The following is a 17,432-nucleotide window of genomic DNA, read 5'->3' on the forward strand; positions in this document are numbered from 1 at the left end:
AATATTAAATATGCAGTGAATCCAGATACAAGTCTTGTATTTTCAAGATCCCCTAATCCAGGATATTAATGATATCAGCATTACACGATCAATGGTGCCTAAACATAAAACAAAGTTACTGGATAAAATTGAACAACATTCTCATATGTACACTATTATAATATCCAAAAGTTTGCTAATCAATTAAATACTTTGGTTTACTTGGGGTAAGTTACTATTTTTGTTAAATTGATAATCCCATAATGATGGGGTTTGAAACGATTAAAATATAATGATTTGCAATAATGAAGCCAGAAGGGTGATACTCATTTGCATCCACTGCTTTCACCTTTATCCTTTTTCATTTTCTCATTTTTCTTTTACTTAGCATATGATTTCAAAAGTTATGTTTATTTGAAAAATGAAATGTTTCCAAGTTTGCACTTCTTTCCTTTTTCACAGTATAATATGTTTTATTACTAGGTGGACGATAGCCTTGTGAGCCTGCATTTCTTATTTTACTGAATTTAAATTTCCAAGGGGTTCTCTTTTTTATGGTTTTTGAGAGCCATCTGTTTCAGAATGGTTCTCAAAACTTAAATGCATGCATGGCGTGAAAATCTTGGAATGGAAACTTCTCCCAGTCAGTCTTGAGCAGGTGAATTTGCCACCCATGTCACACACAAGCCAGGTGCCTATGGCTTGGAGGGTCTGTTTATGTTGCCCTTTCTCATATCAGAACAGTTGTCCTTTGAAGCCTGTGTGTGGTGTGTGGCAGGGCAGTAATTCAATTTTTTTTTTTTTTTAAGCTGCAAATCACTGACTTTAGCACATTTCAGGAAGAAAAGGCCCTGATCGTTACGATCATTTCTCTGGGTTGACTCTTCAGGAAACTGAAGCTGTAAGGAGCATCATAAATCATAGGACATCATTCATTGCTTTTCAAATGCTGTGGACATTTCCTGTACCTCACCTCTGTGTGATGCTGTATGGGGAGTCATTTCTCTCATTCAGATGACTTTCCTGTTTCCATCAACTGCTTGCCATATTCTCTCACATTAAAGACCATAGACGCACCACTAGGTAATTCATCGCCTAGGTCAAGGGAGTTTACTCTCTGGACTTCTAATAACAGTGCCTGGGTTAATGTAGCCCTTCAAAGAGTGCCGTTTATCACAGTTGTGTTTTCTCTTTCCCATTAGGTTTAATCCATAACCTTTTACAAGGGACTTCCAACTGAGTGAGAAATTGTCTACTTGCTCTACTGTCTTGCTGGTTCACAAGGGCAGGGTCATTTTGAACTAGTGTTTAATTTATGACAAAGTCCTCTTCTGTAAGACCTGAGTGATTCCTACAGGGGACTGTATGAGTTCCCTCTGTAACACTGGAGTTTGTTTATACAAATTCATGGGAGGAGAGAAATGGAGTATTTCCACCTTCTCTAGACCTGAAGAACTGAACAAAAATAAATTTGGTCCACCAGTCAAGGACCTTCATCCTCCTCTCCCCCTCCTCCCTGAATTTTTTCATCAAGAGTAGTTGCCATGGTTGCCCAGCTTGGCAAATTAAATGCAGACTCTGTGATGGTCATGGATTTGTTGCTTCTTTCCAAGTGTGAGAAAGATGCCACTATTCTTCCCCATCTTTTTAAAGGTTAGATTGTGATTTCTCCCTGGTAGGCAACATCTTCTCTCCTGCTGCAAATGTAACTATTCTATTTTATCAGAGTGTTCCAAGGAAAATCCTTATTTTTCAGGTGAACTTAGAATATATATGTGCGTCTGTGTTACCTTGTCCTTTAAAAACGTGAACTAGCTGGCTTTGCCTGTATGCAATGGTCGTCAAGGTGACACAGTGACAGCTTGGTTGATCCCATGAGGCCATTTAATTGATGGCTCATCAGGAATGGCGACAAAGAATTGGTGTGACTCGGAAAACAGTTCAAGATGATTTCACCTTTTAGAAACCTCATTGTACGACTTGATTTCAGGGCATCTAATTCATCTAATTAAAATCTAGTTGAAGTGATATACATTTTCTAGCCTGGACAAAGTAAATTACTTGAAAGTGAAATTTAGAATAGATATTCATATTGTCTTCTGGTGATTAGTTTCATTTAATTTGTAACATCTCCAAATACTATAGATACAGTTGTACTTTTCCAAGACCTAAATTTTAATTGTAATTTGTGTGTTCCCTTATAGACATCTCTTAATTCTATCCAGAAAATATGTCATTTGGGGGGAGTGGGAGAGGAGGATAAATTTCACCATGCTCTGAATATCTATCTTACCAAATCATTAAGGATAAAAATAAATCAATTCTAGAGACTTCCTTGGTGATGTGGTGGTTGACTCCACAATCCCAATGCAGGGGGCCTGAGTTCTGTCCCTGGTCAGGGAACTAGATCCCACATGCATGCCGCAACTAAGAGTTTGCATTCCACAACTAAGTGGCCCATGTGCCACAACTAAGGAGTCTGCCTGATACAACTAAGACCTGGCACAACCAAATAAATAAATTAAATAAATTAAAAAAATAAAAAAGAACACCTGTTTAACTTATTTATATATTTCAAAGAAATCAGTTCTTTGAAATGGCTAAATTTTATTTATGATTTCATTTGTACAATAGGTTACCCTTATTATGAATGATACATTTTATGCAAATAAACTTTATGTTAAAATAATTTTAGATGTACAGAGAAGTTGTAAACAGAGTACAGAGAGTCCCCACATACACCACACCTGTTTCTCCTATTGTTAACTTCCTACATGTGTTTTGTCAGAGCTAAGGAAATGACTGGTACTTTCGTATTAGCTAAATTCCAGAGTTATTCAGATTCATTTCCTCTTCCCTCCTGTCCTCCTTCTGTCCCAGGATCCCATCCAGGATGACACTTTACGTCCTCCTTAGCCTCCTCTGGTCTATGAATTTTTCTCAGTCTTTTCTTGTTATTGATGATCTTGGCAACTTTGAGAGATACTGGTCTGGCATATTACAGGATGTCCCTCAAATTGGGTTTTTTTGATGTTTGTCTTTGTTAGACTTGAGTTAGTGTTTTGGGGGAGGAAGAGCATAACAGAGAAGTTTCTTCTCATCAAATGAATGCTGTTTTGGTTTTTTAGATTGATAGGGTATTACACCCATTAAATACTTTAATTTATAACTCGTTCTTTTTGATTTAACACATACACATATAAAAGTTATCTGAGGAGTGGACTTTGATAAAATTCATTAAAATAACTTTTAGTTTTCTAAACAAAAAATGTTAGTAAACTAGTATATTTTGGACTTCCCTGGTGGTGCAGTGGTTAAGAATCTGCCTGCCAATGCAGGGGTCATGGATTCGATTTCTGGTCTGGGAAGATCCCACATGCTGCAGAGCAACAAAGCCAGTGTGGCACAACTACTGAGCCTGCGCTCAAGAGCCCACGAGCCACAACTACTGAGCCTATGTGCTGAAACTACTGAAGCCCGTGGGCCTAAAAGCCATGCTTTGCAACAAGAGAAGCCACCACAATGAGAAGCCCAAGCACTGCAATGAAGAGTAGCCTCCGCTCACCACAAGTAGAGAAAGCCTGCATACAGCAAGGAAGACCCAATGCAGCCAAAAATAAATAAATATATAAAATAAAATTTGTATAGTTTTGAAAAAAAGTATATTTTTCCATATGGCAAAACAGTTTCATTTGAGATTTTAAAACACTTTAAAAATTTTTTTAAATTATTTTATGTTTTATTTATTTATTTGGCAACACCATGCGCCACGCGGGATCTTAGTTCCCCAACCAGGGAATGAAACTGCACCCCCTGCAGTGGAAGCATGGAGTCTTAACCACTGGACTTAAAAGTCCCAAAACACTTTTAAATTATAGCACTAAAGATCTAAAGATAAACACAAAAATTCAAGCTAATTTAGTCATAATTAAACTTCAGTTTACACATTGTTCTAGGGAAAGTTTACATATAAATATAATTATTTATTTGGAAGGATGGGGAGAAAACCTCTTTCAAACTCATCTGAAAGTTCCTCATCTGGAAAATGAATATCATAAGCATCTATTGTAGGGGTGGAAGTTGGGGAAACATTCCTCCTGAGGAGTCATTACAAGTTACAGGCAGTTCTCACTTTGTACAATTTTTAGTGACCAGTGTTGACTTTCAGTGACCACAGAACCTTGCAAATAGAGGTCTCAGAACGAGTATGCACAGGAGGTAGTCAGCATGGTATTATGCAAAGCAAGGAAATGCAAGTGTTTACTTATGTTACATATTTTATTTTGTTTTTGTATTTTAATTTTCAAGAGCAGATTTCAGGATGATGTTGTCAAATATAGATGTAAATGTAGTTACAAAATTATCTAATGATTGTAGTGTCAATTAAATAGTGTTGTGGATTGCAGATAACATTTTGGAATTTGTCAGCATATACATGGCACTTACAGCTGTGAGAATAGGTAACTATCACAAGAGTGAATAAAGACACATTTGATACGATGCCTGAGGAAGCAGCAAGAAGAACGCTAATATAAGCCTTAGTTGGCATATTTCTAAGATGTATCATATAATATTCAAATTCCATATGTACCTTTATATATGGTAAGAATATATTAACTGTGGGTGCCTTTACTTGTATGACAGATTATAAATTAAAAAAATTTTTTACTTTAGAAGAAGGTTTAAAATGTTAGGCTTAAGAAACATGAGCGCACCCTCATAAACAAAATATGAAAGTAAAATGCTCTCAGAGCATTAGAAATGCTTCAGTTTGGCTGACGGCTTATTGGACTCCTGTGTCTGCTGCACGTTCAGGTGTTCGGGGCTCAGGAAGCTGGAGCTCACCATGGCCAAGTCCACCCAGAGCACACCAAGGAGCAGCAGGCTACAGATGGTCCCCAGGGAGGGTTTGGCCTCGGCTGGCTGGGAACAGGCAGGTCTGAGATTCCCGGCAGAGGTGGTGTCTGGTGGCCTCTGGTCCTTATATGGGCAGCCTGTGTCTGTTTTAAAGCAGCAACCCATCTCAAGGTAGCCCAGCAGCTAGGGCTGCTTGACATTCCTTGGGAACTAAAAAGGCTCACATCATCCTTGGGGAGAAATCAACAGTGGAGGTCAAATGCCTTGAAAGTGGCGGCCACATGGGGTGGCCATCTGCACCTCCTGTCCCCAAGCCGCCTGGTCCTAGTTTAGGTGGGAGGAAGGAAAGTGGCCTGGGCTCCGGCCTGCAGTTGCTGCTCTGTGGCCTTGGCCTACTGGCCTTTCTGCCACTCCCTACCTCCTGGGATAGAACAAGGTATCATCACTGGATTTCAGAGCTTGCCCTGACCCAGCCCTCACTGCTCTCCATAAGGGATGCTGCCCCAGTTCCCACAGACCTTGGGCACAGGGGACCCCGGTTTATGGAATTCTCATGCCTCCCTGAGAGGAGCCCCATTTTTCAGATGAGGAAACTGCAGGGAGCAGGGCAGGGACCATCTCCAATAGGAGCTGAACTTGAGTCCTTTCTTTTGGGTGGTGGCGACTGCTCTGCTCAGCTTGAGACCTCTATTTCTTAGTCATTTTCTTTGCAGATATGCAAAATGACTGAATTAAGCAAATTATCATAACAGAAAAAAATAGAAAAGTCAGTACATCACAAGCATGTAAACTAGATCATGAAATTTAATTTGTTAATGGTGTTGTGTGGGAAAAATGTAAATTACATAAAATCCTTCTACTTTAATAAAATATATCACTCTTTAGATAAAATCTGTGTATCAAGAGTTAACTAGTTTTAAAAGGTACTTTTTTTCACTGATTAGTACCTCCATGGCAATATTTCTTTGCCATCAAGAAATTAGGAGGGTTAATGTACTTTTCCCTCTGAAGTAGGCAATTTTCTAAGAAAGCTAATAAATTTGAGCTTTCCTATAATCACGTTAGCTATCTACTTGCTAAACAAAAGCACTAATAATTGGACTATGGAATAGTAAAATCCATTAGAAATCATTCTGAATTTGTAAAACAGAGCATTAAATGTTTTATTATTGTCATTGGGCTAATTTCCTGCTATGTGTAGATAATTAGAGTGTAATAAAATATTTAGATATGTGTGACCTACATTGTATGAAACATACTTTCCAATTCTTAGATGTTCTGAAAGAAAAATGTATTTATATGTTATTTTCTTTTATATGTTATACACATTGCTTCCTTTTTCTAGTAAATATAAATTGGCACACTACACTGAAGAGGAGAAAGCCACTCAAATGGTTTAGGGGTTGACTCAAGGGTGTATAATTGAAATATTCCTTATATTTATGCTGATAAAATTCAGCAGGAAGATAGAAACCCATTAATACACAAATACAAATGCCTAAAACATTAAGATTATTTTATTATTAATTATCACAGTTATTATTACTGTTACAAATAATCACAGGCAATTACTTATGTCCTGATGAACTGGAGCCTATTTCATTGGTTCAGTTTGTCCTTTGCTGGTACCTCTATTAAAAGTCCATCGGCAGTGATGGACTTAACAGGTTAAAACACACACACAATCAAACAAAAAAATACAATTAGCAAGTTCATGGAGATCTCTTTTTTGCTGGATTTCCAGTCTTGGCATCCACTTTTAGCTCTTTTGAAGTGTTTTCAGTAAATCACACTGAGTGACAGCTGGGTGCATGCTTTCCTTGATACTACACATTTCACAGGGGAGAGCAGACCGTGGGATCATCATTCGCCGTTCGATGATGTTGCATGGCAACATCTGATGCATCCCAGGAAATGACATAATTGCCTAGGAAACAGGTCATTGTTTCACAGTTTCTAGGTTCCAATGAACAATTATGTGCTTATATGTTTGGGGCTTTTTTTCCTGCTTGTTGGATATGTTATTCTAATTTCATCTTTATTGGAGTAGAGCTGTCAAACTTTTTTGACATTTTTAGAGTACAAAGAACTCCATGGGGAACAATTTCCACTTTCCAGAGCAAAAGGATTTAGCAAAAATAAAGAACAAGCAGAATAATAAAGTTTCAGCAGAGGTACTGCTAGGAAATTATACAAATTCCTGATTAGTGTGTTCCTTTAAATATTTAAATGCATAATATTTAGATTAAATATTAAATGAATTAAATTACATATTTACTTAAGTAATATAAAGATAACATATTAAAGACAATTTCTAATGTTCCTAAATATTACCAAAATATTTTACTATAATTACATTGACACAAGTTGTGTGTTATTTCGGTTGCATCCATTCATAAGAGACTATATCTTCAAGTATCACTGATCTAGGATAACACATTGTTATGTAAACAATGCTGTAATAATAAGGGTATGAATTATCCATAATAAAAGAAAACAAAAAGTGGTAAATACACATAAACAAGACAAGAAATCACAATATCCTCCATTCAAACTATAGAAATTCCAACTTTCTAACTATGCCTATTTGCTAAGGGACTTAGGAATTTTGGCATAGTTGATGGGCTTCCTAGGCAAACTGAATTGGTAAAGTACTAGTCTCTAGCCACCAAATTTCATTTCATGACTATCAAATGAAAACAATTCAGGAAGTTGCTAGAAAACACCCTTTATGTCATTAACACTAAATTAATTGTCACAGAAAATCAATAGTCAACTGACTATTCTTGTTTATTCTTTACTTCCTCATAGAGTGGCAAGCCTTTACTGCCCCCTCTCCCCCAGCTTCAGAGTGTGCATGTTGTTTAAGTCCTTTCTTCCTTCTACGAAAAAAAAATTTCATTTGTTTAAAGATCACCAACAATTAGAGAATTGGGTCTAACAACCCATCAAGTTGTATCAGAAAAGAGCAGGAAGAAAATCATTTTGGTAAATGAGGCATAGACATAGAGGGGTCTAGTAGATGTGGTATAGACCAGAGAGTCGATTGGAAGAGTGGAAGAAAGGGAATTTAATAGACAGTGACCCATAAACACAGGAGCTTATTTTGGAAAAGTTTATCAAAATGGGAGAGAGCCTGGTATTCTCTGGACGTTTATGTTCCTCTGAAATTCGTATGTTGGTATTATAAAGTGGGGACATTGGAAGGCACTTAGGTCATAAGTGCAGAGCCGTCAAGAATGGGATTAGTGCCGTTATAAAAGAGAGCTTGCTAGCTACTTCAGCCATGTAAGGACACAGGGAGAGGTCAGCAGTCTGCAACAAGGACAAAGGCCTTCAGCAGCCCCTGACCGTGCTGGCTTCATAATCCTGAACTTCCCAGCATCCGCAACTGTGAGAAATAAAACTCCATTGTTTATAAAAACTACCAGTCTCTGCCACTTTGTTATAGCAGCCCCGACAGACTGATAAGACAGAGTCCTGTGCCTGAGAAGATAAAAGAAGTGAACGTAGCAATGGGCCAATGCAAGCAAGGTTGCGTTTGCAGTAAAGAGTTACAGAGTTCTAACCCTCCCATGGTACCATGACACCATCTGAACTTGCATGACGATCTACCAGTACTTGTACGCAGATCCAAGGCCAGTTAATTTTCTCATCCCATCAACACCTGACACCTTTTGCAATAACTCAGACAGTTTTAGGCATGTCAACATGTCACTTGGGATTTACACATTCTGCAGGGTGAATGCTATTCCCAGGCTATTCCCTAAACCAAAGTAGTCACTCTGGACATCTGGTGATGTGTTTTTTGAGGAAGTCCTGTGGTTGGACAGGTGCTATGGACAGAACAACCTAAGAAATTTGTGCTGTGAAGGGATAACATTACATCATCAACATACAACAAGGGGCCACCCATGAGGAACTTCCATTCCCATCATTATGTCAGGACCACGCAGAGGAGAAATTTCCATACAGAGAAGTTACCACTCCACATGCCTTTGCATGACATATTATGGGCTCTTCATTCTCTACTTTCATTCTTAGGTCCTGTACATCAATCTTAGCTTTTAATTTCTCTAAAAATTTTATAGAGAGATGATAAAAGCTAGATAGACCCATATGTATCCTTCTTTCTCGGGAAGATAATTAAAATACACACACATCTTCAATTTACAGTTGTTGCTGTTAAACTGTTAAATCAAAGCCTTATTTTATACTCTTTTGATGACATAATAAAACAAGATATCCAGGTATTTTTCTATTCACCTCAAAATAAGAATATTAGCCGATTAACAATGGATTGGATGTAGCTCTAAATTTTGAATGCTTGCTTATCTACTTATTTCTTTGATTTCTGCAAAAAGAAAAGTAACTGAGGTTTTGAAAGATTAATTGCAATCTTTGATTGATAAGCAATTATCTCATTGTCTTTTATATCAAATTACCTACATTCTCTCTAATCAACAAAATATATATCACATATAGTCTATACTGATTTTTAAAGAAAATATAATTCAAAATATTTTTTCAGAAAAATTTAACAATATATAATGAGGTACCATGGAATACAAAAAGAATCTTTTTTCCCTAACATTGAAAAGACTATTTCTCTGTTTCTATAAGTGTAAGAGGAAGTTCAGCCTGATTAATTTAAAAAAATTAAAAAGCTGCATATAATTCTCAACTCAGTATGATTCATCATCTAAATTTTAATTCCTGCACTCGGGCCAGATGTGAGGTTGATAATTTAGCATGAATTAACATTCACGTGTATTCAACAAGTTCTGCACAATTTCTAATGCACTCTTTCCTCACTATAACATTTATAAGGTATATCAGCAATCTATATTCTCTTATTATGCAGTAAGAGTTGGGCTGAATTCTGTTCTTCATTTGGCTACTGGTTAAACATATTGCAGCATTAATAATTTGGAGCCATTAAAATAATAAATATATCTGTATAAGCAGATATGAAACTATGTACAGGATACATTCTTTAGTAACGACAGCAAGTTCAAAACAGAATCTATGTATCCATCTGCCTCTAATTCTATTTTAGTTAAAACATAAAAATAAAAATATGTGCTTGTCTTGAGAGAGACAGAGAGGCAAAGAGAGAGACAGCATCTCTACTTCAAAAACAGGCTTCTAAGGCTCATCTCAGATGGCTCTGTTTTAGACTTAAAGCTACTGGCCTGGACCCAGGCTGTGGACTGGGTTCAGGTCCATGTCATGTGTGTTCATAGATAGTGTATTAATTTCCTTCTGCTACTCTACCAAATTACCATGAACTTATTGGCTTAAAACAATGCAAGCTTATAATCTTACGGTTCTAGAGGTCAGAAGCCCAAAACTTAAGTTGTTGACATGGCTGCATTCTTCCTGGAATCTCTTAGGGAGAATCTGTTTTTTTTCCTTTTTCTGATTTCTCAAGTTTACCCACATTCCTCGGCTAGTGGGCCCCCTTCTGGCATCTCTCTGATGTCTGCTTTGTCACTACATTTCTCTTTTCTCACTCTCTGACTCTCCTGCTTTCTTCTTGTAAAAACCATTGTGATTAGATTGGTCCACCGACATATTCCAGGATCAGCTTTCCATCTCAAGATACTTCATCACATCTTCAAAGTCTCTTGTCATATAAGGTAACATGTTTACATGTTCTTGGGATTAGGATAATTATGACAAGCATTTAAATGTTTTATTTGGGGGACCATAATTAGGTTTATCTACCACAAGGGTTGAGGCTACCTGTGAATTCAGTTCCCTGGAAGAATGGTCCAAGTGCAAGAAGCAAACCAAACCAAATGAGTTTATTTTAGAACCTTGGTTCACATTTCCAGCAGTGATATTCCATTGGCCAAAGGAAGGCACGTGGTCCAGCACAACATCAATGTAAGGGGCAAGTACCCTTGGCCCAGAGAGAAGACGAGCATCACATAAAATACACTTACTGCTGTCTAAATTTGTTTTGTAGCCTGGAACAAAATCTTCTCATTATATAAATATTCAGAAAATAAACCAATATTTTGATTTTGCTCAAATTTCTGATTTAGGGACATATTCATTTTTTTACAGGTAATATTTGTGGGAAAATATCATTCTCTGCTGTCTTTTGAGTTTCTTTTATTTGAGATGTGTCCTCATTTATGGAGGAAGAAGGTAAACAAAGAAGCAAGACATAAACTGTCTTGCAAAATAGATAGTATACTATAGATGAAAAACTTCTTCATCTAAGCACAACCTATGTCTGTCAGTTCAGTTAAGGTGGAACGGACAGGCCTATGAAAGTATATCTTGGTATCCATGGAAAGGCCGCCACGCTCTCTGTTTCACTTCCTGAGCAGTGCTCTATAAAGGGGTCTAAAGCAGGAACAGTATTAATTTGACATATGGAATCCTGAACAGGCCTCTCATGTTACACACTGAAATTGTCCTCTTAGAAGCCTGTCTTATTAGGAAACATTTCCCAATATTGCTTTAATAGCATTTACAGAGTCTAGCCACTGTAGCTCAATGTGACATGTTATTCTATGGAAGTTAAAAAGAAATTATATTTTAAGATGAAATGTAGCCATTTTATGAAGATCCAGGAAGCAGATAGTCTCAAGTAACCTGAAAAATTAATATTTATCTGATACACTATGGCATTCTCCATTACATGTTTTTGAATTGAGTGACTGAAGATTTTTGTACATTACAAAGAAACAGAGCATCAGGACTTCCCCAGAGTAGACTAGTCAAACTCATTTTCAGAAAGGTCATCTTGCTGTAGTAACAGCTGTACATTGAGAAATATTTTTACCCAGGCTTAGTTCTTAGAATGTAGATTTTCACAAAATAATTCTGCTTGTGGAATGATACATCCAGAGCTTAACTAGAGCCAAAACTGCTGCTCGTTTCGGCTGTTATGTTCCCGGTGGGGCCTTTCATGGGAATATCACTTTGTGCCTTTCAATTGCTTTTTACAAATTTCAACCCCTAAATTACATCTGGCATTTCATTTTTGAATAGGTAGGCGGTATTACTAAAATGAAGAGTAAATTCCCCAAGTTTCAAATCTGGAAAAAGAAATCAATCAGTTTGAACAATGCTGTTAAACTGATTAAGAAAAATTCAAAATAATGTATGAAACCTGCTTGTGAAGAAAAAATATAACACATTTCTGAATATAAAAGATATCTCACTGTCATAAATAAGGCTCAATAAATAGAAAATTATTGAAATCACACAGGAGATAGTCTCTAACTAGAAGTCTTATGAATTTATTATCTATTTATAAATAACATTTCTATAATCACATAAAGGGCGCACTCACCAGTTTCACCTTAGTTTGTAAAAAATGTTGCCTTTAATGTAATATTGGCAGAAACATAGATTGGGTACCTAACTGATCTGTCATTCAGTCTGTCTTCTACAAGTATAAATTTAAAATTAGCTGCTGCAAAATTTAGATAAGTATGGTTTAGTTCAAAATTAATAAATGATACTCTTTTTACTCTGTGTTCTAATAATAACAAATCTGCATGTTAAAGCTTAACTCTTTAAAATCAAACAATATCAATTTTTTCAAAATGTATATATATATATATTCCAAACTGTTAAAAGAAAAAAACACAATATTAAATAATACAAAATATATAAAATTGTTTACTTTCTCAAATGATCACTTTCATATTATTTTTAACTAAAGTATATTAAGTATAGTAATTTTTATTCACTTTATTTAGAAAGGATATACACACACATAGCAGGTTTTTATCTTTTAACTTCTCTTAATTTTTTTTAGAATACTAGAGAGAAGAGAGTGTATCGGTGGTAAAACTCTAGGGGATGGGGAAGAGAAATCTCAAATTAATGATTAAAGACAACAATTTATAACTATATTAAACCAAAATTTTAAATATCATTTGTATCTGAGAACTTTAAAAATATGATGAAAACATAAATTTGTTTTAGATCTTGAAGTTAAATACAAGTAAATACGTAAACTGAGGGTGTGTCCAACATGAAATGATTAAAAGTATTTTTTAGGAAATATTGTTCTCACTTTATTACGTGTGTGTGTGCATGCGCGTGTTAACAGTTTGACATGAGAATCACAATATTAAAGACCACAAATCTCTTGAGTCCACTTGGAAAGAGACCGGTAGGTTAAAATAGTCTATATTAAGGGAAAACACAGAAGGGTTTAGATTGTATTGTCAGTCATTAATTATATAATTAATCTTTGTCTACTAAAGTTTGAAAGCAAATGATAGTAAATGAACTGAAAAAAATTAACTGTTTGAATTTTCCCTCTTGCTCAGCTCATGTAAAGATAATAGCAAGATTTTTAGATTACAAAATACTGAGCTCTTTTCATGTGATACCTGTCTTCTGTATAGAAGTTCTGCATCTAAGAAATTAAAGTGATCATTTGAAGGGTTTTCAAAAGAAAATATTAATTTGATTAAGAGAAGTATTGTTCGTATTTATTGGACTTTTGTTTCTTTTACATGCATTTAAGGATAAGCTGAAATTTTTAGCATTAAACTAATAAAGTTCATTCTTAAGACATGAATCTTTAAAAAATCCTTATAGGACATATCCTAAGTTAAAATAGAAGGGTATGTAGAGTCTTAAGTGAGGTGATGGGGCAGAAGTGATGTGGCAACAGAGGGAATTCTGGGAGTATGAAGCACAGGTTCTGCTTCTAATCTCCTTTCTTGCCAACTCTGTGATGTCAGATTCCTAGAGCCGAGCGGCTCCTGAGACCCAGGCATCTGGATATTGGTGAAGCTGTCGTCTTTCTCTGCATCCCAGTTAAGGGAATTTGTCCACAATTTTCACTTCATGGGCCAAGGAAATCCTGGATAACTGGGTCAGAAAGGGGTGGGTACTGGGGAGAGAGATGGATGATTTGAGTTTGATGGATAACAACCTCATTCCCATAAAAGTTTTAAAATATCATGTGTGCTATGGATTTCTGACCCAGAAGGGCTAAGGATATGATTGTCAAACTGAGTCTTTCTGCTTTTGGAGCTGGAAGAGAACCATCAGAGCAGAGGTGAAATGTCTTGTGCCCAGGACACATGGCCTGCCACAGTTTGTACCTCATTGCCATCTTAATAAAGACTACATTTCTCTACTAATTTGTGGAAATTTTGTTCTTTAACATTTTCTTATAACCAGACATCAGTATTTTGAACTGAATGAACAAGAACAGGAGATTGAAAACTCAACTAAGGGAAACCAGGACACAGAGAGGAGATGATCATAAAGAGTAGTCTAAATTCAGACCCCAGAAGCAGAACTGCCACAGTAAATTCATGAAAATTTTAATTAAAAAGTTACAGCACATCTTGGCTTTTGTGAATAATATGGCAATGAACACAGAGTGCAAATATATCTTTGAGATCCTGATTTCATTTCCTTTGGTTATAACCCAGAAGTGGGATTACTGATTCACACAGTAGTATTTTTGTGTTTTGAGGAACCTCTATACTGCCTTCCATGGTGTGTTTACCAATTTGCATTTCCAGCCAATGTGTGGAAAAGGCAAATGTGATGTGTGTGTGTGTGTGAGTGTGTGTGTATACACACAGAAAGATATTATTTAGATATAAAAAAGAAGGAAATACTGCTATTTATGACAACATGAATGAACTTGAAAGACATGATGCTAAGTGAGATAAACCAGACACAGAAAGACAAATACTGTATGATTTCACTTATATGTAGAATCTAAAAGAAAGTCAAACTCATAGAAGCAGAGAGTAGAATGGTGTTTGCCAGGGTTTGGGGTCTTGGAGGAAATGGGGAGATGTTAGTCAGACAATACATTCAGTTATAAAATTAATAATTTCTGGGGATCTAATGTACAGCATGGTGACTATCATTAATAATACTGTATTGTATACTTGAAATTTTATAAGAGAATAGATCATAAGCATTCTTATCACATACACAAAAATGGTAACTATATGAAGTTATGGATATTTTAATTAACTTGATTATTTTAATCATTTCATAGTTTATACTTATATTAAACTGCATTGTACACCTTAAAAATAAAAACATCATATTATACAGCCTAACCATATACAATTTTAATTTGTCAATCATTCCTCAATAAAGCTGGTGAAAAAGAATAAAAATTGTTAGAGCACTAAGATTGAAGGAAAGTAATAATTTATAAAAACAACAATATGAAATTGTCCTCACATATTAGTTATCTGTTGTTTCTTAACTAAGGACTTCAAAATATAACATGTATTATTTTCTCACAGTTTCTGTGAGTCAGGAGTCTGAGCACAGCTTAACTGGGTCTTCTGCTCAAAGTCTCACAAAGCTGCAGTCAAGGTGTCTGCTGGACTGTGATCCTTTCTGGAGCACAGTGTCCTCTTCCAAATCGAGTGGCTGTTGGCAGAATTCAGTTTCTTGTGGTTGTGGGACTGAAGTTTCCTTTTTCTTGATGGCTGTCAGTTGGGATTTTTTTTTTCAGCTCCTAGAGGCTGCCTTCAGTGCCATGCCACATGGCCCTCTTAGAGGCCATTTGGCAGCTCACTTTTTAAAGTTCTAGAGGAGAATCTGTCCCTCCAGACTTCTAAGATGGAATCTTACATAATATAAATAATCATGGGACTCTCTATCCCATATGCTATGCCATATACTATTGGTTAAAAGCAAGTATCGGTTTGCATTTGCCCTGAAGAGGAGGAATGTATTGCAGGTGTTATTCATGGGGTTACCCTAGGGTGTGTCACCCTAGGGTAACCCCATGGGTTTATGAGATATTGCTTGCCTTTCATCTTCCAGGCTATTAATCTAGACATAAAAGAAAAACTTGAAGAAATGGAATTCATTAGACAGAAGGTGAAAAGACTAAGATATAAAAGAGACATAGAAACATAAAATATAACTCATGGAGAAAATAATGATAAAATAAGAAAAAATATTTTCTTTTTTGAAGTAAAGTAGTAAGATTTAGCAAACAATTCAAAACTCACGCATTGCATTACCAACTCATGAAAAGGAAAGTTATCTACAAATATGAATGAAAACAATTTGCAAATTTACATGGTAAAATTTGAAATGATGAGCAGTGTTATCTAACCAGAGAAATAGGAGAAAACAATGCTACAAAATAAGCTTGTAAAATCAAAGCATAGACATTAACACTTACATGTTGTTGTTCTAAACACTCTTCTATGACAGATTATCATGAAAAAATGATACTGTGATAACCAGCAAATTATTTACGTCATTTAGAATAACAACCTATTTGCAATGAATTTTAAATAGGTTGAAAATAAAGAGTCGAGTAAAGATACACAAGCAAATTCAAACAAAGAGAAGGAAAAAGAAACTAGAAATCAAAGTAAGGGGACCAGAGAATTATCATATGCAGGCATGATTAAAATATAAATGATGGAAAGGATCTTTCCTTGTAGGGTATGTCACAGAGTGTAAGCCTTTTGGCATACTTATTTGTTACTGTGTGGAAATTATAGAGTATTTGAATGTATGAAGATTGTGACAAGTGAGAGATATCATTGTGAGGAAGAACTTGTGTATTTGCTTACCCCAGGGTCTACTCATTACTAATTTGCAAATGTTATCATATGTTATATCAGTACCAGGCTCTGTAATAGGCTCTGGGGATCTAGAGGTGAACACTTAAATGAAAAGCATTCAATTCTCCAAGCCTAAACTAAAGGAATGGTCTTATTTAAAATCAAGAAAATGGTGCTCTGAATTATAGAGACTTTTGTAAATCTTAGAAAAATATTTATTCTTCGCAATTAATAAATTGAAATTTGGCATTTAGAGTAAATGTTGGCCTGTTTGTTTATATATTCATATAATCTAAAATCATAACCAAGAGCCTAATCAACCTTGAATGAACTACAAGGACTCTAACTCCCCTGTCTGTCTCACTGGATATATCTGGAGAGCTATCTACCCTGCTCTCACATTGGAGATTTCTGTTTCAGTTTTATTTAACTTCAGTACATGCTCAATAGATGATGGTAATAGATGACCAATAGATAGGTAGATAGATAGGTGGATAGATGATAGATAGATAGATGATAGATAGATAGATAGATAGATAGATAGATAGATAGATAGATAATGATAGACAAATATAAAGATATATATAACATTTATGAGATTGATAATATGCCTTTTTCAACTTTTACTAAGCATGTGCATTATTTTCATTATGAAGCCCCAAAACGTGAACCTAATTGTGAAGAATGTGTTTCCTGAAATCAATTTGCAAAATGTCAGCTAGTGAACTGACTGCCTGTGCAAAGTAAAAGTCTCAGAAAGTCAACACACTAAAAATCAACTTGCAGTATACTACAGGCATATTGCCTCAGTCCAAATTATTTTTTAAAAAATGCATTTGGTTAAATTAATTAAACTTCCTCTGCCTCACATTACTCATTTCTACAGATGGCCTAGTATTGATAGCACTGCTTCATAGGATTATATGTGAAGATTAAATATGAGTTATTTTTCATTTGAGAAATGACCATTACCAAATATTTATTCACCAAAATTACATTCACAAAAACTTCTTTAGCTTTCACTGGGATATTTTTAACTAC

Source organism: Hippopotamus amphibius, chromosome 15, assembly GCF_030028045.1.
Source record: "Hippopotamus amphibius kiboko isolate mHipAmp2 chromosome 15, mHipAmp2.hap2, whole genome shotgun sequence".
Classification (NCBI taxonomy): domain Eukaryota; kingdom Metazoa; phylum Chordata; class Mammalia; order Artiodactyla; family Hippopotamidae; genus Hippopotamus; species Hippopotamus amphibius.